The sequence below is a fragment of the Vulpes lagopus genome, chromosome 4 (assembly GCF_018345385.1).
Source record: "Vulpes lagopus strain Blue_001 chromosome 4, ASM1834538v1, whole genome shotgun sequence".
In the NCBI taxonomy this organism is placed as follows: domain Eukaryota; kingdom Metazoa; phylum Chordata; class Mammalia; order Carnivora; family Canidae; genus Vulpes; species Vulpes lagopus.
In genome coordinates, this window is record NC_054827.1 from 148,261,466 (window position 1) to 148,288,192 (window position 26,727).

Sequence of the window (26,727 nt, forward strand, 5' to 3'; positions counted from 1 at the left end):
TTTTGATGGCGATAGGGTCATGAGGAACAGGAACAAAACTCAGAACCTCTGCTAGGCAGGGCATGTGACGACAATATTTTCCGTGTATACACACACACATAAAGCTGTGGGACCTTCAAGGTATGCAGAGAACAGGCTTCAAGAAAAGTTATTTGTCTTAAAATTTTGCAGTGAATAAAGGAAAAGAAATAAATTTCCCTTTGGAATTTGTAATCATATTTCAGCCCTCCGATGGTTTAACAGATCAAATCTATAGTAATTGTGGGTCCTGATGAATCTCAAGACTAATACTTATTTTAAAGTGTTTCCCAAGATACTTCAAGAAGCTCAACTATCATAAAAACCCTAAAGGAGTCCAGGAGACAGTCTCAGGGTGCCAGATAGGACTGCCTCTGCCCGGTTTCCTCTTGCCTTATTGTCACAGGCAAGAATGAGGAGGTTCTGTGGTGGCATTCATTGTGTTTAAGCCAGAGCCATAGCAACTCAGATGTCCCAAGTCATTCCTCATCCAGTGTAGGCTACATGGGCGGAGATGTTCTTCCCCTACAGCACTTTCTCCTCTCTTGGTTTTATTTTGCTCAACAGCACTTAATACCATCTGATATACATGTTGCTTCTATATTTATATGTTGTCCCTACTGAAATCTCTGTTTCAAGAGGGCTGCGTTTAGTGTCTTTCCATCACCGTGTTATCATGGGTGTTTAGAATAGTGCCTGATACATAGGAGGTTTTCAATAAATATTTTCTAAATGAGTTAAGACTAGAGTTTATAGAAATCAAATATATAATAGTTGAAAATAAAAGTGTAAAGGTGAATCTACATTGCACATTCGATACAATTAAAGAGAGTATTAACAATCAGGGTGGAAAAAACTGAGGAAATTGTCCAGACCAGTACAGAAAGACAACAGAATGGAGAACATGAAAGATAAGAAATGGAAGGATAGACTAAGAGAATCTAAACATGTCTGTTTAAGTAGAGAGTGTCTACATTTGAAAAGAAGGGGAGAATTTTCTTTCCTTATTAGTTCAATACTAAATTATTATTTTTATGAAGCAGTTAAACATTCTGAATTATAATAGATATAAGTCAAAAGGGGCTTTCAACACACATTTTTTACTTGACAATAATATTATTAATTATTCTATTTATTAGTTATTTTTGACTCTATTTCTTTTCTGTGGTTATTTAAAAGTCTAAATGATTCAGCTCTCCCTATCTTTGTTATAAGTTTGTAACATTCTGTAAATATTTTAGGCATAGACATATAATCTCTGTCACATGCTATTCTTTGTTCTCTTAAAACCCGTACTACAATATATATGTATACCAGATCATCATATTGTACACTTTAAATATATACAATTATATTTATCAATTAATAAAGTTAAAAAAAAGTCAACCCCACTCTTAGCTGATGGTCTATGCAAAAGCAGTCCATGGGCTAGAATTAGCAGACACTATAATTTGCTGATCCCCGTCTTAGGAGGTGAGGTCAGAGACAAGTTGGTGTATAGTCAAAGTCCATGGACACCACTGGTCACTGCTTTCTTGAGAATGGAAGACTTACTTCCTTCATCTCTTCTATATCTAGATGATTGACAAATTGACCTCCAATGACAACTTTTTCTCATTTGGAGTCCTAAGAATGTGTGTGTGTGTGTGTGTGTGTGTGTGTGTGTGTGTGTGAGAGAGAGAGAGAGAGAGAGAGAGAGAGAGAGAGAGAGACTTATATAAATATTGTGTGTTTGTGTGTGTGCTACTAACATGAATATCACAAAGTAGTAAACATGCAAAATTTTCCGTGACTTAAAACAGTATAGAAAGACCTTAAGAATATCCCATTCTGCAATTTCTTTTCCTTGTAACTTTACATCATCAGTATCTTGGTAATGACATGATCTAAGGCTTTTAGTACCAAATTTTCAAAGTTACATCATATCAAGTAGAATTTTCTTCACTGATAGAAGATGGCTGTGGCAAGGGAAATGACTCCTCAGACTTTGAGACAGGGCTTTCCAATCCTGGTACAAGTTCCCATAGAAATTTGTTCTGGCATCTCTTAGAGCTCTTAGAATCGCATTTTTATTATTTGCTAAAATGTTTGTATTTCCTCACAGGAAGTTTCTAGGTGATACATACTCTCTTATTCAGCTTTATATTCTGAGGTCTTGTTTGGGATGTGTATGTGTGTGTGTTAATAAAGAAGTTAATAGGTGTTATAATGTTTAGGAAAGGAAAGAATAGGAACAAAGCAACCAGGGAAATCATGGGATTGTGTCTTTGGAGCAACCTTATTTTCCTGTGTATATGGCTTCGGATTCATGTTCCTTGACTTTGGTAGATATTAATTTATGCAATGTAATACAAATACAGCATATATTTTCTTATCTTATTTTATTTTTTATTTATATTCAATTAGTCAACATATAGTACATCATTAGTTCCAGATGTAGTCTTCAATGATTCATCAATTGCATAGAACAACCAGTGCTCATCACATCACGTGCCCTCCTTAATGCCCATCACCCAGGTACCCCATCCCCCTACTCCCCTCCTCTCCAGCAACCCTCAGTTTGTTTCCTAGAGTTAAAAGTCTCTCATGGTTTGTCTCCTTCTGATGGGTCAGCATATTTTTTGTTATGGGCTAGATGGTAAATATTTTTGAATTTGTGGCCATAGTGTCTCTATCACAACTGGCTTGGGAAGATGAAAGCAAATATAGACAATATATAAATGAATATGTGTGGCTACATTCCAATACACTTTATTTTCAAAAGGGTGTCAAATTTTGCCCATATATTGTATTTGCTAATTTCTGTCATATAAACAGGGAAGGGAGGTCATTCACTCACTTCTGTGACATGGTTGATATTTGATGTACAAGTCATAGTCACAATTCCAGAGTTCAGGAGTTTTCTTCGATGGTGTTCTGACTGCCTAGACATTGAATTATGCCTTATGTCTTCTCCAGTTCCCTACCTTTCTTTTATTAGGTCTGTATCATCCAGCAAACATTTACTTTCCTATTTTAACATGTTCAAGTCAAGATCCACGCCTTTACTAGGAGATGCCAAGGAATCTGAGAGCTCATACTTAAGTGGGTACTCATATGATGATTTGTTAGCCACTGCCTTTGCTTCCTCCTACATCATATACCTTTTAACTCTAGCAACAATACTTTTAAACAGTGTTAGTGTCAAAGATTATCGAAACAAATAAAATACTGATTAGTATTTGCAGAAGTCTTGCAGTTTTAGTAATCTATAGAGAAACCTTTAAGGGTGTGGAGTTTGGAGTTACCTATACCTGCATTCAATTCCTGGCTCTGCCACTTAATAGAAATAAGACCTTGACCACATTCCTTTGCCTTTACAACGTTCAGTTACTCCATCATTCTTGGAAAGTGCTCAGCAAGTGCCTGGTATGTAAGAAGAGCCCAGTAAATGTCACCTATGATCATTACCAATGGTATATTGTCAAAGTACTAAATGGACTAACCTTGGTATGTTCATGCCTCCAAGAATATAACAGTTTGAAATGATAGTTGTTTTTTTTTTTTCCTGGATGGATTGTTATATAAAATCAATCTTCAAGGAATGTCAGCTTATAGTCAACTAATTAAAAATTCCTGATCATGTTGTCAAAGATTGCAACAGAATTTTATTTGTGGGTAGAAAGTATTGATGAGCCAAAAAACAAGTCAAATGTATTAGTGCTCCTTAACTTACCTAAAGAACTGATTATTTTGAAGCAGGGTAGTTTTCGTCCATCCAAAACATCCGATTTATTTTATGTGCCTCCTAAGCATTTGGTAATATAGGTCATTAAATTAGTTTTTAAGGGATGTACAAGCATAAAACTGAAATTTTGTGTAAGCTTTGAAATGAAGTGATCACTGAAAGTAGATTTTTCATTACTTTTAAACTACATGGCCTCCAAAGAACTTAAGCATTTTTTCCCCCTTTCACTGGATAATACCTTAGCAGGATGGCTCTTTGGATGTTCATTTTTAATCTTGTACACTATACCTTTGCTCAAATTGTGTGTGTGTGTGTGTGTGTGTGTGCATGTGCAGATAGATAGATAGTCTGGCATTTATCTGTATAAGTCTGTCACTAATCTCCTAGAATTAAATGTTAATATGTATGTGTAATGTGTGTATATATTTTCATATTTTATATATTCAAGTATAAAATCTTAAAAGGAGAAAAATAAGAGGAAAATTGTAATCACAAGATAATTTTTGGTGGGCCAGGAGTAGAGGAGAATTCATTAAGTAGCTCTCTTATAAAAAGCTTTACATTTTTATGTCATAAAAGTGTTTTATATATTGGCACTGCCTTTTTTCTTACACTATTTTTTATATCCATTGTTTTCATACACATAGTGAGATATTAGGAATGCATGCAGGCAACTTACCAGAATATCATATAAAGCTAGTAAATATTCTACTGAACCATTTAACTAGTGTAAAAAAAAAAAAAAACTAGTTATCACTAGTTTTTTTTTTTTTTTTTGGAGTCTCACTTTACTCTCCAAGGTCAGAAGTCAATAGATATTTTAATATTATATGGGTTTTTTTGATATAACATAGGAGGCCCAGGTAAAATTCATTGTGCCTGGGATAAATAATCGTAGTATGGAGAAGATAACCCAATAAAAACTAAATAAAGTGAATAATGAGATACAGTAATGAAACCATACACAATAATGAAACCCTGCTAGTGCTACAAGGAAGAGAAAATGTAAATTTTCACATGTGGAAATCTCTAGCAAGCACAAAGACTACTTGGATAAAACCATTGGATAAGAAGCACAAACAGACTAAAGTAGAATGAACAAATCAGTCTGAAAAAGTGAGTGAAGCAGGCAGCCAAGATGGGACAGTAATAAAATTCTGAGTTGTAAGGATCAAAGACGACTGTTGAGAAAATGGGAAAACTGAATGGTCTCTGTGATCAGTGTTTGTAGGAAACCCTATAGCACGTTCATGCAAATAGGAAAATGGAGTCTTTTGCTCAGAGCAAGTGGAAGCTTTGCCAATATCAAGAGTTCAATCTAAATGGAAGTGATAAGTATAAACTGTCGATGCCTATTATTTTACAGTAGAGCACCCAATCACCTAGAGGGCACCGTGTCCTCAAAACTTGGGCTTTTCTAGAATATATATCCTTGCCACTTGAGAGCCACAGGATGAAATCATTGTTAGGTACATCATTCCCATATTCAACTCCGAATGTTTATTATTCAGACATAAAAAATAAAATCCCCAACTCATATTATTATTAGATAATATATAGATGTATTACTTTAAAACCATCATCATCTCTAACATATGGATATATTATTTAAAAAATAAGAGGAGCACACACATTAGTCAATTGCTTAGAAATGGTTACTTCCTTTCAAAAACGAGGACGGGAAGCTTTTAAAAGAACATTTAAAAGATCTTATCTATAACAGTACATTTCTCAGGTATATAATTTACCTGTTTCATGGAGAATAAAAAGCTACAGAGAACCCGTGCTCCAGATAATGGACAAAGAGAAAAGTGGGTATGGAACGTGTTATGTGTGGTATGAACCAAATCCTTTAACATCCTATGAGAAACAGGAGTAAAGAATAAAACTTGCTTTAAAATATTTTAATGTTGGGACCCCTGGGTGGCTCAGCAGTTGAGCGTCTGCCTTTGGCTCAGAGCGTGATCCTGGAGACCCGGGATCAAGTCCCACATGAGGCTCCCTGCAGGGAGCCTGCTTTTCCCTCCGCCTGTGTCTCTGCCTCTCTGTGTCTCTCATAAATAAATAAATAAAATCTTTAAAAATATTTTAATGTTATTTTTCACAGGAATAAAACACAGTGATCCCCATGTTTATCGAGCTTTAAATATGTTTTAAAAGAAGGGTATGTGTTGCAGAATTTTACCCAAGATCGTATAATATATACTTGCATCTCTTTTATTCATCTATTTTAAGGGAAACAGCAACATAAAATATATTGTATGAAATATACACTGATAAACGGCATCCACAACCACTTCAGATTATTTGGGGACAATAAGATTTATTTGGAGTTTTCACTAACTTGCATGGCATTTTTAAGTAAACCATTTGTTTTAAAGTTGTTCCTTCCTGAAAGCTGATAGATAGTAAACATCATTTTACTTCAGGTCAGGACTATTGCACAGTGTTGATCAAAGAGGATTTTTTCCCTGAGAACCGAACTAGACTGCTGGGACTACTGTAACAATACCACAGAAACAGGAACAGCAATTTATTGTCTCACTGTTCTAAAGCCTAGAAATCCAAGATCAAAACGCCAGCTGGTTGGTTTTCGCCGAGGGCTCTCTCCTTGGCTTGCAGGGGGCCACCTTCCTGCTGTGTCCTCACATGGTCTTTCCTCTGTGCCCATCCCTGATGTCTTATCCCTGAGTCCTCATTACATATAAGGACACCAGTCAGGTTGGTTTAGGCCTGAGTCCTCAGGCCTCGGACTTAACCGCCTCTTGAAAGGTTCTGTCTCCAAATATAGTCACATTCGGAGATACCATGGGTTAGGGCTTCAATATTTGAATTTGGGGGGGAGGAGGACACAATTCAGTTCATCACAGGAGCCAAAGGCACATTTACTTAAGGCAACTTGAGAGTCATGATGAATTTGATTGGAGAAACAAAGAGAACTTCTGGTCTCAACAATTTTTTTTTAAGCCAGGGTCTCATACTCTCTGAACTTCCCCAGAGTTTAAGGTTAAAAACTTCCCTATCCTCCTCGGATGACAGCATCTGTATGTCCAGCATCCCTCCTGTGGTAATTGTAATTCTACTCAGATGCCATCAAGAAGTTGCTAATGCCCATTGTTTTCCAGGTGTATATTTTCATGACAAAAATTGAAAAGTAAACCATTTAGTCAAAACAATTTATATAGCTCTTGACATAGGATGGAATTAAGTAACATCTCAGGTGAACCGAAAAGGCCATCTTCCTCAGTGGTACCTTTTTTCCCCCCCTCAAGTAGAGATCAGGCTCAGGCCTGGACAATGATTTGTTTAGGGGGATTTTATATGATTAAGTGGAAGTAAATATTTACACATAAAGGAAGGATTCGAGGTGTGTGTTGATTCTATTCTTCCCCCAAGCTCTTGAATTATGAGTTCTACATTTTGTTATTTTCCGTGATTAAATAAAGCCTTGTCTCTTTTGAAAAACAGGAAGATCGTTGGATAATTACTATCATACTTCCTGCAGGAGAATGGATAGTGTTGTATGTATACGGAGAGATTTCCATTTATATTTGGTGCAGATTAGTTTTTCAGGAACCCATTTTATGCTTTGTTACCTGTAACAGTCCAGCAAAGCCTGGGATCTCACATGCCCCATGGCCTTTCTTACTTTGCTTTGTGGAATAGAAAGTCTCTGCTCCGAAGTACTTAAGGTAGGAGCCTTTCCTCTCTCATCTGTTGACTCTGAGCCAGATGATTCTTTCCAAATTCCTTTCCCATACTTTTAGCATTTAGAGTGATGCCCTTACCCTTCACGTCCAGTTTTCTAGGTTTGGTGTTTATAAAGAAATTGGGAACCGTGGATGCTTATCTCTTCACAGGATGACAGCCCAATGGGTAATTTTATAAGCCACAGGCCTCCACTTCCAAGGACTTGCCTCTATGAACCTAGAGCTGTCGTTTTGTGCCTTTGGATTCAACTGTGTGTCTGCAGCCATGTTAAGTCATGGGTTCCTCCAAGGTCGAGAGTCTTTGCTCTTTCCTCTGCCAACTTCAGCACAGCTATAAAATTAAGACCTTCCTGATTACCCCAGGGCTTCATCCTCACTCTTGAGTTCAACTTCAAGTACTAACATACTTATTCTCCAGGCAGTGAGGTCTGCCAAGCTTCGGTTATCTGTGACCGCTTCCACGATGATTGCCATTTGCACACTTCACCTATACTATTATTTGCTTAGTAGTTTTCTTTAAATCATTATGCTTTGACTTTATTTACTTAGGAAAGCAAGTTTATGTCACTAGCACACATTTATAAATCTATACTATTGAACCATTAGTGGAAAGTAAATATAAAAATTAATATAATGTAAAGGAAGTGTTACAGAAATTCTTAGAGCTTACTTACTGTGAACTGAGATCTGGCTTAGTACCTTGTAGGTTTACAACAGATCCTCACTGATTCCTTCAGATAGCATTTGTCGGGAGCCTACCATGTTCCATAAAGTAGGAATGATGCAAAAGCCAAGATAAGGTCTGTGTGCTGTGGAGCTTATGGTCTACTGAGGGAGAGAAACAAAATAGATAAATAAGTTAAATAACTGAGCACCTCCCTCTCCCACCATCAGAAATTAGTAAGTGCCTTAAAAAAAAAGATACGGGGATAAAGAGTGAGATGTCACAGGTGGCATTATTATTTGTTTTCTGCAATTGAGGAGAGTAAACAAGTATGTTAAGTCACCTACCCACAGTCGTACGAGTAGTAAACAATGGAGCCGAGCTTTCTCCAACTAGTTGGAGTAGACATGGACATCCCATTAACCAGAGAGAATCACATATTGCTCTCATTGTATTAGCCTAAAAAAATTCTTGCTCTTGTCTCATTTTCTGGAAGAAGCCAAAATTGCTAAAAGAAATATATGGAGGACGTCTGGGTGGCTCAGTGGTTGAGCATCTGCCTGTGGCTCAAGGCATCATCCCCGGGCCCTGCAAGGAGCCTGCTTCTCCCTCTGCCTGTGTCTCTGCCTCCCACTCTGTGTCTCTCATGAATAAATAAATAAAATCTTTAAAAAATTTTTGAAAACTTTGCAATCTTTTGCCTTTTTTTCTTCTTCTTTATCTTATGTTTGTCTTATTTTCCAGGTAAGCAAGAAAAATAGTAGGCCTCATAAAATAATGCATTCCCAAAGGGATAGTTTTGTGGGATATGCAGGTAAATAAAGGAGTCACACATTTCAGCTGGATGAATGCAAGAGCTGAGCATTAAAGTTATGAATTATGGACTTTGCCATGCTACAGAATGGCATCCTTTTAGCTTTTTGTCATTAACTTTGGTAAATATTGACTACTCTTTGTGTTGTGAATGATGACATCCTGCAAGGCAGTAATTCCACCCTTGAAAGATACAGTTAGGTTCAAACCAGATTATGCTCAAGCATTCGGGATAGCAAAGGTGCTTTAGCGATGGTATGGAATATTTTTAAGTTTGAGGACAGAGCCCTCTTCTGGCAAATAGGAGTACTTTTTTCCCCCTAAATACATTTTCTGTGTTCTATTCAAATGAAATCATAATACAAAACTTGCCGCGGAAATCAGAATCTTAAAAATCTCAAGTTGGGCGATGGAATATAAATTATCACCATGTTCCAGTAAGGTGAATTTCTCTCCTAAAATCTCCTAAATTCCTCTCTGAGATGTGACTGGACTGTGTACTATGCTCTAAAAAACAAGATAAGGTGAGTGTGGGTAGAGGCTTAGTATTAAAAATCGTTGCTTATAAATATTTCCAGCATTGATGACATTGGTTTTTCTTCCCTAAGTGATTTTGAAAATGTCTTAAGGTTTGGGCTTGCATATCAGGAAGTGGTTGTGCAGCGAGGTCGCTTCCTGAGACTAGGAGCATGGTGCTTACTTTGGATCACCTTCATCTTTCACCCAAGCCTCTTGTCCAGTCTTCCGTCACACACACCTGCTCAGCCCCAGCTGCTGTCTGGGCCTTCCCCGCCTCCTTTCATTTGCCCCTCCACGTGATGGCTTTGCCTGGAGCCCTTTCCATGAACCGATGCCCTGAGCTTCTTTCCATGGTGGTTTCATCACCAAAAGAACATTCCCATGCTCTTCCCAGGGTTGAATGGATATCGAGACTGAAAATGTGAAGGAATCAACTTTCAGTTCTGGGCTTGCGTTCAAATCAATTTAACTTTAAACCAAACACAAGCTGAATCTGACGTTCATTTTCACAAGTAATTGTCAAAAAGCAAACATTTGGGCAGATTGCCTTAAAAACTGTTATTTATTTAAATAGAAAGAGTAACAGCATCGGGATCCCATAATGTGATTCTCTCCCACCCCTGCTTTTTTTTTTCCTGGTTTTTGTTTTGTTTTTTAATTTTTTTTTATTGGAGTTCAATTTGCCAACATTTAGCTTAACCCTCAGTGCTCATCCCGCCAAGTGCCCCCCTCCGTGCCCATCACCCTGTCACCCCAATACCCCCACCCCCCTCCCCTTCCACTACCCCTTGTTTGTTTCCCAGTTAGGAGTCTCTCATGTTCTGTCTCCCTCTCTGATATCTTCACTCATTTTCTCTCCTTTCCCTTTATTCCCCTTCACTAATTTTTGTACTCCCCAAATGAATGAGGCCATATAATGTTTGTCCTTCTCCAATTGACTTATTTCACTCAACATAATCCCCTCCAGTTCCATCCACGTTGAAGCAAATGGTGGGTATTCATCGTTTCTAATGGCTGAGGAATATTCCAGTGTATACATAGACCACAGCTTCTCTATCCATCATCTGTCGATGGACACCGAGGCTCCTTCCACAGTCTGGCTATTGTGGACACGGCTGCTGTGAACATTGGGGTGCAGGTGTCCTGGCGTTTCATTGCATCTGTATCTTTGGCCACCCCTACTTTAAAAGGAAAAGTAAGCACACATAGAATAGCTCCTCTTGCACATAAAAGCAGTGGTCTACATAGACAGAGTTAAGGTTTTTTACTTTCGGGGGTTTTTAGGAAGCTACCTACAAAACTTTTTCAAATCGGGAAGACGTGAGCTATCTGTGAAAGGCACATCCAGTTCCTAGACAGATATAGCGAAGACATCACATCGTCATACATATCCATCCTCTGTGACCCACTTGCTGTGCCTAATAATAATATGGAAATTTAGATTTTTAAAAGAAAATCTAAATTGTGAAACAAGCTGCTGAAACGGTGGTGACCGGGTGGCAGGCTGGCCTGTGAATGGGTGTGCGGCTACCCCCATCTAGTGGTCGTGTGTGGAGCGCAGGACGGAAGCTTTCCAGCCAGAGGGAGCCCTTTCATTATTAGTTCCTAAAATAAATGGTTAGCTCAGAGGAAATATTGCAAAAGTAGTTTCTTTCTCTTTTTTTAATTTATTTTTTAAATTTTTGTTGTTGTTTTTTTTAAAGATGTTATTTATTTATTCACGAGAGACACACAGAGAAAGGCAGAGACAGAGGCCAAGGGAGAAGCGGGCTCCATGCAGGGAGCCCGATGCGGGACTCGATCCCAGGACCCTGGGGTCATGCCCTGAGCCAAAGGCAGGTGCTTAACCACTGAGCCCCCCAGGCATCCTATCTTTCTCTTTTTTAAAATTAAAGTACAAAAGGTACATTCTTTCAAAAAGTGGATGAGAATTTATGCTAAGCCAAGATGGATTTGGATTTGGTAACATTTCTCGTAGTACCACAGGTCATGTTTTGTCCTCTCCTGGAGTCACTTCCTCGGTGAAGCCCTCCCGATTCCTCCGGCACAACCAGTCGTTCCCTGTTCTTGGCTGTCATTGTATGCGATTCCTCTGGGGGTAACACAGCCGGGGAGAAAATCCTTAGCTTTGGAACCAATGGGTCAGCAGGTTGTAATATCTGCTCCAGCTCTGTGACCACAGGCAAGCTCCTGACTCCTCTGAACTTACGCTACTTTGTTTGCTACAGTGATGAAGATGCGACCTTATCCCTGTTAACGGGTTGCCATGAAGATGCCAAGGGCTTGTGTGAGGTGGGGAGGGGGGTAACCATCCATGAGTGGTAGCTATTTTTGTGGTGACTTTTGCACTTACTCTTACTAAAGAACTAAGACACCAGTATTTGTGGGGCTTTTCCTCCAAACCAGCTGTGAGGTCATTGAGGGAAGAAGCTGCTTTAGTCTTTTTTTGTATTTCGGGTGTCGAGTCACGTGCCTGGCACAGGGTAGGTGTTGTAGAGTGAATGCATCTGGTTCCATCTTGCAAAGGAGGATGTGGTTCCTGGAGCTTAGGGGCTGGGGCTGAGGCTGCTTTGTATTCCTCACAGTTCCTAGCTTAGAGCTTTGAGTAGTTAATTAGCACATGAATGATGTGTCTTTGATTGACATGGGAAAAACTGTGCACCTTCCACATTGTCATTCGGCTAATTAACTGAGTTCCACTTCAGCCTGTATTCAACAGCACTCTGTTTTTTTTTTCCCATCATTTCTCTTAAAATTTCATCTCCTTATTTATATAGTAAGTTACTTAATCATCACTAATAGGATTACTCTTAAATTGATGTGAAATTCATCAGTGAAAACTGATAATGGGGACGCCTGGGTGGCTCAGCAATTGCGCATCTGCATTTGGCTCAGGGTGTGACCTCGGGGTCCCGGAATCAAATCCCACATGGGGTCCCCGCAGGGAGCCTGCTTCTCCCTCTGCCTGTGTCTCTGCCTCTCTCTCTGTGTCTCTCAAGAATAAATAAATAAAAACTTAAGAAAAGGGGATCCCTGGGTGGCGCAGCGGTTTGGCGCCTGCCTTTGGCCCAGGGCGCGATCCTGGAGACCCGGGATCGAATCCCACATCAGGCTCCCCGTGCATGGAGCCTGCTTCTCCCTCTGCCTGTGTCTCTGCCTCTCTCTCTCTCTGTGTGACTATCATAAATAAATAAAATTAAAAAAAAAAAAAAACTTAAGAAAAAATAAAGAAAACAGAAAATAGAGTTTTTGTTGTTTTTAGGGGGGTTTTGGCTGCTTTGGTTCCCAGATTTTGAAATGTCCTGTGTGGTTTATGCCAAAGGGTGAATGTGTCCCGGTAGATATTAGACCGACAGGGCCTGCTGTTTCCTTCTGGGGCTTCACTCTAAATTTCTTTTGGGGAATCTGTAGGTGGCCTGCCTTCGAACCCATAGATTTGTTTTCTCCTTTGCTCCTTTGCTGTCTGTCCCACCTGGAGTAGGAGACGTGATCTGAAGGAAGTTCCCATGGCACAGTTGGTGAGCGAGTCCTTCCCTGTCTTTGAAAGTGGAATTCTAAAATTCAATATAAGAATGAAGAAGGAGGGAATTGTGTCGAAGTTTGTGGCCCAGCTCAGGGCATTGTCAGCAGCAGAAACCCCGCTTCCTGACAACCTGCATGCCCTGCTGAACAGCCGTGATGCTCCACAGGGACCCCCTCCTCATTACTCATTTCTTCTCTGTCGCTTTACAAGTCATACTTTTCAGAGTTGCCTAGGGCTTGTCAGGTAAATAAGCAACCTCTGGTTATTTAGGGATTCTGTGGGGAGCGGGTAGTATAAACTCAGAGTCCAGCCTTTAATATTTTGGGCTTGGCTTTCTTTTGGAAATGCTTTGGAGTATCAGACACTGCGAAGACGCACGACACAAGGGCCTTACGTTTGACGCCAGTGGATACGTCATCTCAGCAAAGCACAGAGTCTTAGAAGCTGATTTGCTGAGGCTTTGAAGTTGTACAGTGAATGCACCTCTGTTAACGAAATTGGGACGCTAAGTGTTAGCTGTAGAGCAGAAAGTGATGCTGATCATTAACCTTCATTCCTGGCATCCGGCTGTCCAGGCTTAAACTCCAATGTGGCTGCTCCTCAGCTTGGACAGCTGCTTAACCTCCCCACATCTCATCTCATGGGAATGATCAAAGTTCGTAAGTCCTCCAGTCATTGTTCCCTGAGAGCAGAACTTGGCAACAGTGGGCATTCAGTAAATGGCCTGGTGCCATCCGTATTGGTAGCAGTGATGAAGTTTTGGAATATAGGCGAGGTCCAGAGCTGATGACCGAGGAAGAAGCCTTGAGATATCTTTGGTGCAAAATGGTGGTTTTATTAAAGCCCGGGACAGGACCCATGGGCAGGAAGAACTGCTGCCCCGGGCCTGTGGGGGGTGGCTGATTTTATACCCGGGAGTTGGGAGGGGTTTGAGGATAGCGCGCTCTCTAAGGGATTTTGGAAGCAAGATTTCCAGGACCTTGAGGGGCTGGCTCTTGTCGGGAATAGGTCACTTATTACCATCTAATAAAATCTGAGTCATGAGACCCTTCAGATGTATACCATGGGCTATGTGTTGGGGGGTGATTGCCAACATGTGCCTCGGGGGTTTAGAGATGAAGGGAAATTTCTAAAGGGAATATTGTATGTTAAAGTTGACTTACAACTTTAGCTTGGGGGCAGCTAACAATGCCTTCTGTCCTTAGTGAAGTATGAACATCGAGGCGGTTGAGTCTGTAGAGGAAGGTCCCTTTGCCTGTTTCGAGGACTTGTCCATGTGCTCCCCCAGGCTCGTGCCTTGTCTTCAGCTAGCCCTGGTCCCCCAACAGTAGAAGCATTCCAGTTTGCATTAATGACCATATTGTGATCATCAGAGGTTTTCTTCCTTCCTTCAATTGTATGGTCATGATTGGTTTGACCCACGCTGAGCGTCCAGTAACATTGATGGGGGAACAGAAGCCTAGCTGAGGACAAACCACAAGCCGACACCCCACAAATGACCCCACCCACCCACCCGGTGGGATGTGTGTGACATTCCTCAGACACTCTTGGCTGCCCTAAAGCTAAGGGAAAGGAAAAACAAATAGTTAATTTATTGAGATTATAGTCCTGTAGACATGAGTCTCCCTCAGGTTACCAAACATCTTAGTGATTTACAAGAAAAAAGCATTCTTGTCAATAACCTAACTTCCAGAAGGCACCTCCCAACTATCTTAATGTCAATGCTTTACTAGAGGAATGAACAACCTTAACTTTCAGAAAGACGAGGCCTCCAGTATCTTGTAGGTCCTCCTTAGCATATGAAATTTCTTTAAAAATCTCCCTTTTCCTTATCTCCTTCAACTCCCGGGATATAACCAGCTGCCCCTCACAACCCTGGGGCAGCAGTCCTGTCTTCGTGCTTTAATAAAACCACCATTTTGCATCAAAGACATCTCAAGAATTCTTTCTTGGTCGTCAGCTCCGGACCCCATCCCATCAAACCTCACCTACATTCCAAAACTACATCAGCAGGACTCCTTGTCCCCTGCCCCTCCATGAAGAGTCTTTCACGGGATTCCTCTATTGCCCAAAACGGTTGCCACCAGAGAGGAAGAAAGATGGAAGCGGAGGCCATGGCGACGGTTGATGAGGCAACTTGCCTTATTCAACATTCCTTCGGATTTTCAAGGAATCCTCCTAGAGGGCTGGCTTTTCATGAGGTTAAAGGCCCTGTCACCACAGGTAAGACCTCCAGCTGTAGAAATATTGTTAGATGTTAGTTAATATGTGTTACGTGATGGTCATTCCCATTAACAATGTGCTTGCCCCCCTCTGAGCACATGCTAAATGAGTTAGAAGATTACGTTGTTTAACAGAGATAACATTTGTATGAAGAGATGATTATTCGTTGACGAGGCAGTGGGTTCCCTGAGCTTTTGTAAAATGCCCAAAGTCCTTATAATAATGATAAGTATCAAAGACAAAACTCAAATCCAGGTTTATTTGTATCTCAAATCTATAAAATATTTGAGAATAAATCACTGGCCCATGAGGCACTGTGATGTAGTGAGAAGGGTTCTGAATGGGTAGAACCAGAGAATATTCCAGAGCTCACCATGTCCAGAGGTTCATTTCATGCTCACAGGGAGTCATTATTATTATCCTCATCGTACAGGTGGAGAAACCCAAGCACAGGGGGTGAAGTGGCTTAGCCCAGGTCTCGTGGTTAGCGAGAAGTGGCACCAAGATTCAGGCCCAGTCTGGCTCTGTCGTCTTCACAGTGGTGATGACCAGTCAAAGACCCAGGTTCCAGTCTTGGCAGGGGCACTTACTAGTAGGCAATTGCTGGCCACCTGCTTGATAAAGCCAGGTCTCAGTTTCTTCCTTCGTAAGTTGATGATCTTATTTGTTCTATCTTCTTTCTAAGCTGTCCGTGAGAAAGAAAACATGTTCATTCCAGTGTTTTCTAGATTTATAAGGCCAATGAAGTACAACCACTTATTACTGTTATTCTTAGTCCTTGACAGTATACAAATTGATGCAATATACATAAAAATACATGTTTACAGAATAAACCTATTACTGTTTCTATAATCCCTCACTAAATAAAAAAGTCAAAAACACACAAATAAATGTATAATAAATGTATAACATAGAGTCCTCTTCTTTGTTTTAAGCTTTGAGGTGAGCAAAACAAGTATACTATGAATTTGACCTTCTTAAAACATATGGCGAGTAATTTTAGTAGTAGATGAAAAGCTTTACAATGGATGTAAAGGTTCATAGAACACGCTTATAAGACAATCAGAGCTTCAATCTGTTTATGTGGAAGAAATACGTATTTAATGCTTTTTACTTTTAGTCTTAATGCTGACCAAATGCTTTGTTGTTCTTTGTCACTTCTTGCTGGAATGGAGTCATCTCAGGGCACCTAAAGATGGATTTGAAACAAACTGTGCATCTTCTGCCCTGAACTGCATGGTATATGTGGCAGTTAATTTATTGCAAAGTTATAAATAAAAAAGACAGTAAGAGACAATGATGCATTGAAGTCGATGCTAGATTCCCCAGTCCCACGCTCTGCTCTGCCTTTGGCCTGAGTGATGAGATTACCCTGGACAAACCAGAGAAGTATTTGCAGAAATGCAGAGAGTTATCCAGCGTTTCTTACTGTGGTCTTGTGGGGTGTGCAGCGAGCACACACAGCAGGAATGGCCTCTCCCCCGTTCGGTGAAAGGATGATGCACCATCACCGCTTGTGGCTTCAGGGGTCAGAGCCCAGGCTTCAGTTTGTTTGGATTTTCCTTGTGCTTACAATATTTCTGCTCTCAGCCCCCTCAGTCCTGGGCACCCCCCTTCATTTCATCGGTATTTCTTGAACCCGGTTTAAACACGATTCGGTGACAGCAACATAAAGATGAAATACTTTGTGGTTTTTAGCCTTGGGAAGGCAGGAGGAAGGAATAAGGCAAAGACAGAAGCAAGGAAGCAACAGAGACATAGATTTTAAGGAACACCTGCTAGGTGGCAGATGGCGACTGGCATTGCTTAATGCAAGAACTGTTTTTATCCTCATAAGAACTTACAAGGTAGATGTCACAATCCTTTTGTGCCGACGTGGATAGGAGGATGATGAAGGTTGGCACTCATACAGTCACTTGGTGATCCTGCATCATCTTTGATTGTCTCGGTTCACAGTTTTTCATGTCCTGACCATCCAGACAAGCTTGATGTGAGTGAGCACTGTTGGTTACAAGTAATAGAAGCTCATTTCTTTCTTTCTTTTTTTTTTTAAGATTTTATTTATTTATTAGAGCGTGTGTGTATGAGAGAGTGAGAGAGAGCTTGTGCACATGAGCAGGGGGAGGGGCAGAGAGAGAAGCAGACTCCCAGCTGAGCAGGGAGCCCCAACACAAGGCTGGGGCTTGATCCCAGGACCCCAGGACCATGACCTGAACTGAAGGTAGACACGTAACCAGCCGAGCCACCCAGGTGCCCCTAGGCACCCACTTCTAACTGGGTTAAGAAACAAGACATCACGGATGCTGTTGTCTCACACAACAGGGAAGTCCGGGGTTACAGCTGGCCTGCGGCTCCCATGGCTCTCCTGAACTCTGTCTCTCAGGCTTTGTGTTTTTGCTTTTGGCCTCATTGGATAGGTGGGTTCCTTCATGTGGTAATGGAAGAACCTAACTATCGACACTTCTATGCTTAGGTCATCTCGATGTAACAAATGGAAAAGAAAATGGGAACCCCAGAGGAATTTTGTGTCTCTTCCCACAAGCAGAATTTATGCTGCTTCCTTTTGAGCTCAGCCATGGCAGATGACTTGCTTTGACCAAAGTAGAGTGTTTCTCCGGTGTATGGTTTATGGTGCTCTTTTCTTCTTTTTTCTCTTCTTTCTCCTCTCTTCTTTCTTCTCTCTTCTCTTTTCTCTCTTCTCTCTCCTCTTCCCTCTTCTCTCCTCTTCTCTCCTCTCCTCTCCCCTCCCCTCCTCCCCTCCCTTCCCCCCTCCCCTCCCTTCCCCCCTCCCCTCCCTTCCCCCCTCCCCTCCCCTCCTCTCCTCTCCCCTCCCCTCCCCTCCTCTCCCCTCCTCTCCCCTCCTCTCCCCTCCTCTCCCCTCCTCTCCCCTCCTCTCCTCTCCTCTTCTCTTCTCTTCTCTTCTCTTCTCTTCTCTTCTCTTCTCTTCTCTTCTCTTCTCTTCTCTTCTCTTCTTCTCTTCTCTTCCCCCTCTGGGATCAGGGAAGCATATGCAACTTCTTCCATCCAGGTTTCTAAGGGGCTGCAGTGAGCAGAGTCTCCATGTTGACTGTGATGGAGGTGTCACGTGAGGGAAAACTATACTTTGCTGGTTTAAGCTGCTCTGATTTTCTGGTTTGTTCTTACCGTGACATAACCTAGCCTTCCCTGGCTGGTGGTAGACTATGGAAGGATGTTGGTCTCTGCAGCTCCGGTCTTATGCCTGTCCTTTATATATTGACTGTGGCCAGGTATGTGTTATATATACTATGAGAAACCAAGCTGAGTCAGGACACCAGTACCTTGGCTAGATTTGGGATACTGTGATTGGCCTGCCCCTCCCAGCACATCACTGGTGAAGAGGGACAGTTCCTGATGGACATGATGGCATACAGGTAAATGTCTATAAAAATGCAAACCCTGGATACTCTAATTGGCACCAGATTTTTTTTATTAGAGTTTGTATGTATGAATTTATATCTGGGATTATTGCATTAATACCTGCTTCCTCTTGTGGAATATCAGCTCTCAGAAGATAGCTCTGCAGTTATATGCCCAATGCTCAGCATGGTGCTTGGTGCAGAATCAACACTGAATATTGAATGAATAAATACATTAAAAAGTGAATAGTAGTGGCTGGAAAACATGCAACTTTTCTTTCAGATTTTAAAGGATGATACCTCTCCAATATAGTTTCAGCTCTGGAGGTTGTCATGGGAAGTGTTGTAATGGGAAGGCAAGAGGATTAATGAGAAGATCAGAAATTTAGGAGACAGATGGTTTTGGTAACACATCTTGTGCAAGGATCCCGCACGAGTTAACCATTTAGATCGTCAACTTCTCATCTGTAAAATTGGGTTAATAACACCTTTTTCATAGAGTTGTGAGAAAGAAATGACAGAGAAAACATAGAGCTCTTAGTAAATAACACATGGAAAACAGTTTTCCCATGGGGGTATAAATGAGGAAGCAAGTAACTCTAAATGGTGAGGCCAGGCTTCCTACAAATGAAGATGTTTTAGTTGGAGTTTGTTTGACAAACTGGAGTGAAATGGTAGGAAAGAGTATGGTACCAGAAGAGGAACTAATTTGGAACATGAATGCATATGGATACCTGCACATATATGTAGTAGCATAAATAAGTCATTTCCTGGGGGAGGGGGGATTAGCCATTTGGTAAGGTTTGAGATTTGGAAGTGAGTTGGGAGTAGTGAAGGATGAGGCTCAACATTTCTGCAGCAGGCAAAGGATTGTAGAAGTCATTATCTATCTATCATCTATCTATCTATCTATCTATCTATCTATCTACCTACCTATTTATCAATCAATCATCTGATCACTAACTTGTTTCATTTACCTCCACTTTGGAAATGTGGCTTTCCACGTTCCAAGGCTAGAGACATAACCCCTATTACTATATAGCCATTGGCGGCCACATTTGTTAGAGGCTGGAGTAATGATTCTCAATCCTGGTTTTAAGTATCTCAAGCTGGAGGGGCGCCTGGGTGGCTCAGTTGGTTAGGCATCTGCTTTGGGCTTAGATCATGATCCTGGGGTCCTGGGATTGAACCGTGTGTTGAGCTCCCTGCCCAGCAGAGAGTCTGCTTTTTCCTCTGCCCTCATCCCCACTCATGCTCTCTTTCTCTCTCAAATATAACTCACTCACTCAAGCTGGAGATAAAAATATAATAATACAGTGCCTGGACATACCAGCTATAGCAATTGAGTGATAGTCTTTGGGGAAACCCACTAGTATGGCTAGCCCAAAACAACGGATCAAGTGATAAGTGCTGGTGAAGATGAGGAGAAATTGGAATCCCTCCCCTACACTGCTGGTGGGAGTATAAATTGGAAGAGTCACTTCGGAAAACAGTCTTGCTGTTCCTAGAAAGGTGAAATGAGGGGTTACCATATAACCCAGAGATTCCAATCCTAGGCCTGTATTCAAGGGAAATGGAAACATATATTTGCACACAAACTCATGCATGAATAGTAATGGCGGTATTATTCATCATAGCCTCAAAGTGAAAGTAACCCAATGTCCATTGACTAATGAATGGATAAATAAAATTTGATACATCCATGTGATTGAGTATTCTTTGGCAATAAAAGGGAATGAGATTCTGATTCATTCTATAACTGTGATGAACTTTCTGCTACATTAAGGAATCTGGACACAAAAGGCTACATGTTTTTTGGTTCCATGTGTATGAAGTGTCCAAAACAAGCAAATCCATAGAGTTGGAAAGTAGATTAGTGCTCACATAGGGCTTGGAGAGGGGAAGGTTAGGATGATAGGTAATTGCTGTGGGGGATTTTTCTGAATGATAAAAATATTCTAAAATTTATTGTGATGAGAGTTGCACAGCCCTGTGTGTATACTAAAATTCAATGAATGGGACACTATAAAATGGTCAGTTTCCATGGGATAGGAACTGTATTTCAGTAAAGCTGCTACTAACAACACCAAAGGTCTCTGGGTAAGTGCTCTGTGCATTCATTTTTTTTTTTTTTAAAAACAAGCTCTCCAACTGATTCTGATACATGGTAGGAATTGAACACTGCGAATTTAGATGACCAAATTAATCCAACTCCACTGTTGTGCAAACATACAGTTTAAATGACCCGTTGTTAGGGAGGGGTGGAGTGGGAGTGGGGGCAGTCAATAATGGATCTTTATAGTTCCCAAGCAACTTTATTCCTGCTTTACATTCAGCTGAGTTAGCTTAAAAGACCATTTGGATGCAAGAAATGACACTTGGTCATGAAGGGTTGGGAAATATTAAATTAACGTCAACTCAACGTTGACTCCAAGATAGTTGATCAAATTTACTCTGGTAAAGAGTAAAGAAGAAACTAAATTTAGGAGACGACCACGATAAGATAAATGAAAATGCTGCTGTGGGAAGGAGCCAGCAGTTGTACTTGTTGATGATAAATTCTCTATTTCCATTTGACGTGGTTGGATTTCCATCAGATTGTTCCAAATGAAAATGTATCTTTGGGGATACAGGGTTTAGCTTAATCATTACATCCTTGAAGTTTTTGACATATCCTTATAATTTGCGTCTTACATTCAAAAATGCGTCATGTTGTGTGGTTTCCAGAAGACATCCTGGGCAGACGTATCAGTGTTCGGCAGGTTGACCTCTTAGAATATTGGGACATTGAAGACATTACTGACTTCCACAGCGTCTTTAAAAATAACTCTTCATTTTTATTTAAAATATAAACATCTATTTTTCAAAAATCAGCAAATTTTCTGTAAGTTTAGGATGAAAGTTTTTGGTCATTTGAAAGGTTTTTAAGTTGCTATTATATATACAATGGTAGGGTACAGAATTTGTTGGAGTCATGGTATGTTTGTTTGTTTTTGAGATTCAATTTATTTCTTTAGCAGACTCCCCATTAAGCAGGGAGCCCAACGTGGGGCTGATTCCAGGACCCTGAGGTCATGACCGGAGCTAAAGTCAGACACTTAACCAACTGAGCCACCCAGTGGCTTTTATATGCATTTAGAGCTTTGGATAAATAAATAAAGTTTATTATAAGAAGCAACAGCCCCTTCTCCCAGTGCTTTCAACATATCGTCTCTTTGGTCACGTGGTGTAGTTCTGCTGTTACTACTTGTCTGGTCTTGAATGTTCTCTCTTGAATTACCTCGGTGGAAGATAGGAATTTAGCTCTTTACCTACGCCTCCAATATGTGCATTTATAATACTTCCATCTTTCTACTATAATTTTGTTTTGGATAAACAAATTTTCAGTGTTTACATTATTATGGTTGTAAACACTGGTATCTGAACCTATATAATTATACTTGTGTTTCCTGCCTGTCACATCCTTTCCTTTTTTTCTGAAGATGTCTCCTATTTTTGGTTTGTTTTAGTTTTATATGCATTTGATATTAATTCATCTTTAAACTCTCTTTCAGTTTTCTAACCACCCTTTCAAAGTGATCAAACACTTCACATTTTTTTTTTTATTATCAATTTCACCTTTTTGGAGCTATCTTTCAAAGAATTTTTCATCCACAATTATTCGCATTTAGTTCTGTTATAAAGGTTGATCCTGCATTCCCCTTTGCCTCTCTCTTGTGTTGGATTCCCTATTTCTTGGATCTCTTTCTTTTTGTATTTGTCTTACTCTTTTAATTTGAATCAATTATAATGTAACAGGAATTTTCCAAGATAGGGCTGAGAGGTACCCTCACTGCTTCCCCCAGTTGTTACATTTTATGTAACTTCAGCAAAATATTAAAACCAGGAAACTGACATTGTAATGATGCGAACATGTAGTTCCCTGTCATTTTATTACAGGTGTAGATTCACGTAACCACCATCACCTTTAAGATCCCTAATGATTCCATCCCAACAGGATATTTAGTGAAGGGTTTCCTTCAGGAGGCTTTTGTGAATGGGTACTCGGGACTTAGTGTTGTCAATTTTTAGACTTTCTACCTTCTTACTTTCTGATATTCTGAATTTTAATAGGATTCTGGATCTGAAAGCAGATATGCTGCAAAATTGAAAGAAGCTATGCTTTAGGACCTTTCATTTGCATGGGTCACTTTAAAGACCCTTGTGTCTAATTTTGTGTTTATAATTTTGAATTATTTTTCTTAAAGAGAACCTTCCCAAGTTAAGCTTCAGAGCCTCATACAACATTGATTTTCCCTGGCTTACACAGAAATCTTGTTCCTTAGAAATGTAAAGAGACTTCAAACTCTCTAGTTTCTAGCCTTAGTGAAGCCTATTTGCATTTTGATGCTTGGTTGTCTGTGTTCAACTCTATTTTCCCCATCTCTGAGGATTTTCTTTTATTTCCTGTGTTTTGACATTTCGTGACCATGTTTCTCAATGGAGGTGCAGTTTCGTCATTTTGTTGTACTTTGCTCTACTTTGAATCTAGGACTTCATATCTTTTATATCTTGGGAAGTCCTACTGGATTATTTCTTATTTATTTTCCTCTTTTATTTTTTTCTATCTTCTGGAACTCCTACTCAAGTATCATATCTCTTCATCTCATCCTTTAATTTTCTTATCTTTCTTTGTATCCTATTCATCATCTCATTCACTTCCTAAGATATTTCTTCAGTTCTGTCTTCTAATACTTCCACTGAGTTTTTCTTCTACTTTCATAGTAATAATTTTAATTGAATTTTATCTTATGGTTTTCCCTTTTTATAATAGCATGTTCCTGTTTGAAAAAAATTCTCTTATTTCACGAATATTTTTGTAGATTCCGTCTCTGCATAATTTCTATTTAAGAGTGGGCCACTCAACAACAAATTGAAAGCTCTGGGCCTGTGGGGAGGGAGAAGAGGAGATTAAAGCCTCTGAGTTTCACTGTAGAGGGAATACAGCTGTGCTATTTCATTGGGCAACTCCAATAATAACCCCCTTTTTTGGCCTTTTCTCTTTGTGGGTATGTTCTGGGTTGGATAATATCACTTTAAACTTCAGTGTACCTGGAACTTCTCAATATTAACCTTATTTGGGATGAAGGTCTTTGCAGATGGATTTAAGGTTAAGGGTAGAGATGAAGTACTTGTGGATTAGGATGGGTCCTAAATTCAATGTGATTATCTTTTAAGACACAAAAAAGGAGAAGACAGAGAGGCATACACACAAGAGGGCGTGTGAAGATGGAGGCAATGATTGGAGAACAACCGCTAGCTAAGGAGCACCAAGGATTGTGAGTAACCGACTAAAGGCTCAGGAGGAGAGATGGGATGGATTCTCCCTTTGAAGGAACCAACCCTGCCCACTTAATTTTTGGACTTCTGAGCCCTGGAAGGACCCTCTGTGAGAGAATAAATTTCTTTTATTTTAATCCTCCAGCTCCTGTGGGTGGGTGGTGGAGAGGCTGCGGGGTCTCAATATTAATTATAAGCTCTTCCTCTGAATCTCTCCTCTGTTTAATATGGTACCCTTATTTCAATTGCATGTGGTTTCATCTAGTGCCAGAGCCATCAGTTTCACTCTACTCAAAAAATTAAATGGCGAGTCTTTGGCGGATGAGGGTGATAGAAGTAGGTGGTTGATTACCCAGCTCCCAAGAGTATGAAAGTCCAGGGGAAGGTCTCACTGATTTTTTTTTAAGTCCCTTTTTTACTGCCATCTGTAGGTAGGGAGAAGATTTACTGAACCCTTTGGGAGTTAAGCAAGCAAATCCTGTTGCACTGCTTGGTAAGGATTCCATTTCCTCAAGTGACAAAAATCAGATTCCCCACATCCTCGCATTTCCAGCTTCAGAAATTTTATTCTCTTCTGTTCTCTGCCAGTCTCTGTACATACTATTTAAAAACTACTGTGTTTTCATTTTCGTGGCTATTTGTGGAGGGAATGTCTGTATTTGGCCTGCTATCTTTAACTAGAATCTCAGATCTGTTTTCACAATATTTACTAAGTATGTGTCTCTTCTGAAATCACTATGTCTTTCAGCAATTGTTACATGCACTTTCTTACAGGCTTCACTTTTCAACAATAACATCTCCCATCTTTTTATATTTATATTCTTCAGGCTTTATAGTTACCGTGGCAGGAAAATCTGGGCTCAAAGTATTGTTATGCTTTTGAAATGCTAACAGAGTTACCATCCTTGTTTGCTGTGTTTTGTGACCCTAGCTCTAGATTACACTTCGGCATTACGGCTGCAGGTTTATAATAGCCTTACAATGGCCATACATATAAAGATGAAAGCAGAATGCTTATACATATCTAAATATCTTGCTGGGGGGATGCCATGTTTTGTTTTTCATCACAGAAACTCTTGTTGTCGAGAAATTAATGAGACAGACCATGTGGAAGAGCCAAGCATCAATTGTATAATAACAGCAGGTTCTAGTATCTGCCACAGATATACACAAAATAAACACACAAAACTTAATCCAAGGTCATATAGCCAGTAAGTGATTGAGCTGGGATTTGCACACAGGCAGCCTGACTAGGGGGCAGCTGGTGCAGAGTGAGAAGTCAATCAGTTTAGTTGATATTACTACTACTACTACTACTACTACTACTACTACTACTACTACATTTGAGTATATTTCGATCATATGAGCTTAGTTCCTCAAGAAGTCTTATTATTATTATTTTTTAAAAGATTTTATTTATTTATTCATGAGAGACAGAGCGAGAGAGAGAGCAGAGACACAGGTGGAGGGAGAAGCAGACTCCACACAGGGAGCATCATGCGGGGCTCGATCCTAGGACTCCAGGATCACACCCTGGACCGAAGGCAGGTGCCAAACCGCTGAGCCACCTGGGATGCCCTATTACTATTATTTTTAAAGATTTTATTTATTTATTCATGAGAGACACAGAGAGAGGAGATACACAGGCAGAGGGAGAACCAGGCTCCATGCAGGGAGCCCAATGTGGGACTCGATCTCAGGACCCCGGGATTATGACCTGAGCCAAAGGCAGACGCTCAACCACTGAGACACCTAGGCATCCCAAGTCTTATTATTTTTACATTATGCTGTATTTTTTTTGAGAGTGTGCATGTAAGCGGGTGAAGGAGGGAAAGAGGGAGAGGGAGACTCCTAAGCAGAGTCCACGCCTAGCATGGAGCTGGACGCAGGGCTCAGTCTCATGACCCTGAACCAAAATCAAGAGTCAGTCGCTTAACCAACTGAGCCATGTAGGTGTGCCCCTGCCTTAATTTTTATCAAGGGATACTTCAGGAATTATGTGCAATGTGCTGCTCCATTTGCTCCCAAACATGCTGTTTGTAATATTTTCTGTTACAGAATCTACATGCAGAATCTCTTCTGTAAAGCAACACATGAGAATAACTTTGAGACTTTAGTTTCGAGAAAGATAAACAGATAAAACCATATAAGCAGGGATGCCTGGGTGGCTCAGCAGTGGAGCGTCTGCCTTTGGCTCAGGGGGTGACCCCGGGGTCCTGGGATTGAGTCCCTCATCGGCTCCCTGCATGGAGCCTGCTTCTCCCTCTGCCTGTGTCTCTGCCTCTCTCTCTCTCTCTCTGTCTCTCATGAATAAATAAATAAAATATTTAAAAAAACACATATAAACATATTCTTTTTGAGGAATTGCTTTGTGGCCTCTTTTTTTAAATCATAAGAGTCATAAAAATCTTGCATTCTTTTCTGCCCTGCAACCTGGTCTCAGAGGGAGGACAGAGAAATCAATCTGGTAAGCCCAGGACCATTGTCCTAGACTCTTCTTTTTTTTTAAATTTTTTTGTCCTAGACTCTTCTTTAAAGAATTATGCATAATCATAATAACCAAACCATCATTTATCTTTCCCAAATTGAGGGTTTCAGTCTGACCATGATTACAATCTAAAGTTACAAATTTTATAGGCACATCTTCCTCTTGATTTGGACATTTAAAGAATAACTTCAACTTTTATTAGTGGATACATATCTTAGGCCATCAAATTGCTATAACAAAATACCACAGGCTGGGTGGCTCAGAAACAGAAATTTATTTCTTACAGTCTGGTGGTTGGGAAATGCAAGGTCAAGGACACTGCTAGATTTGGTGTCCGGCGAGCATT

At 40.3% G+C, this 26,727-nt stretch overlaps 1 protein-coding gene across 1 annotated transcript in view; it reads left to right on the forward strand.

The window, feature by feature from the left end:
* KCNIP4 (potassium voltage-gated channel interacting protein 4) overlaps positions 1–26,727 on the forward strand; it is a 1,126,626-nt gene that overhangs the window by 142,081 nt on the left and 957,818 nt on the right. The gene's annotated exons all lie outside the window — the stretch shown is intronic.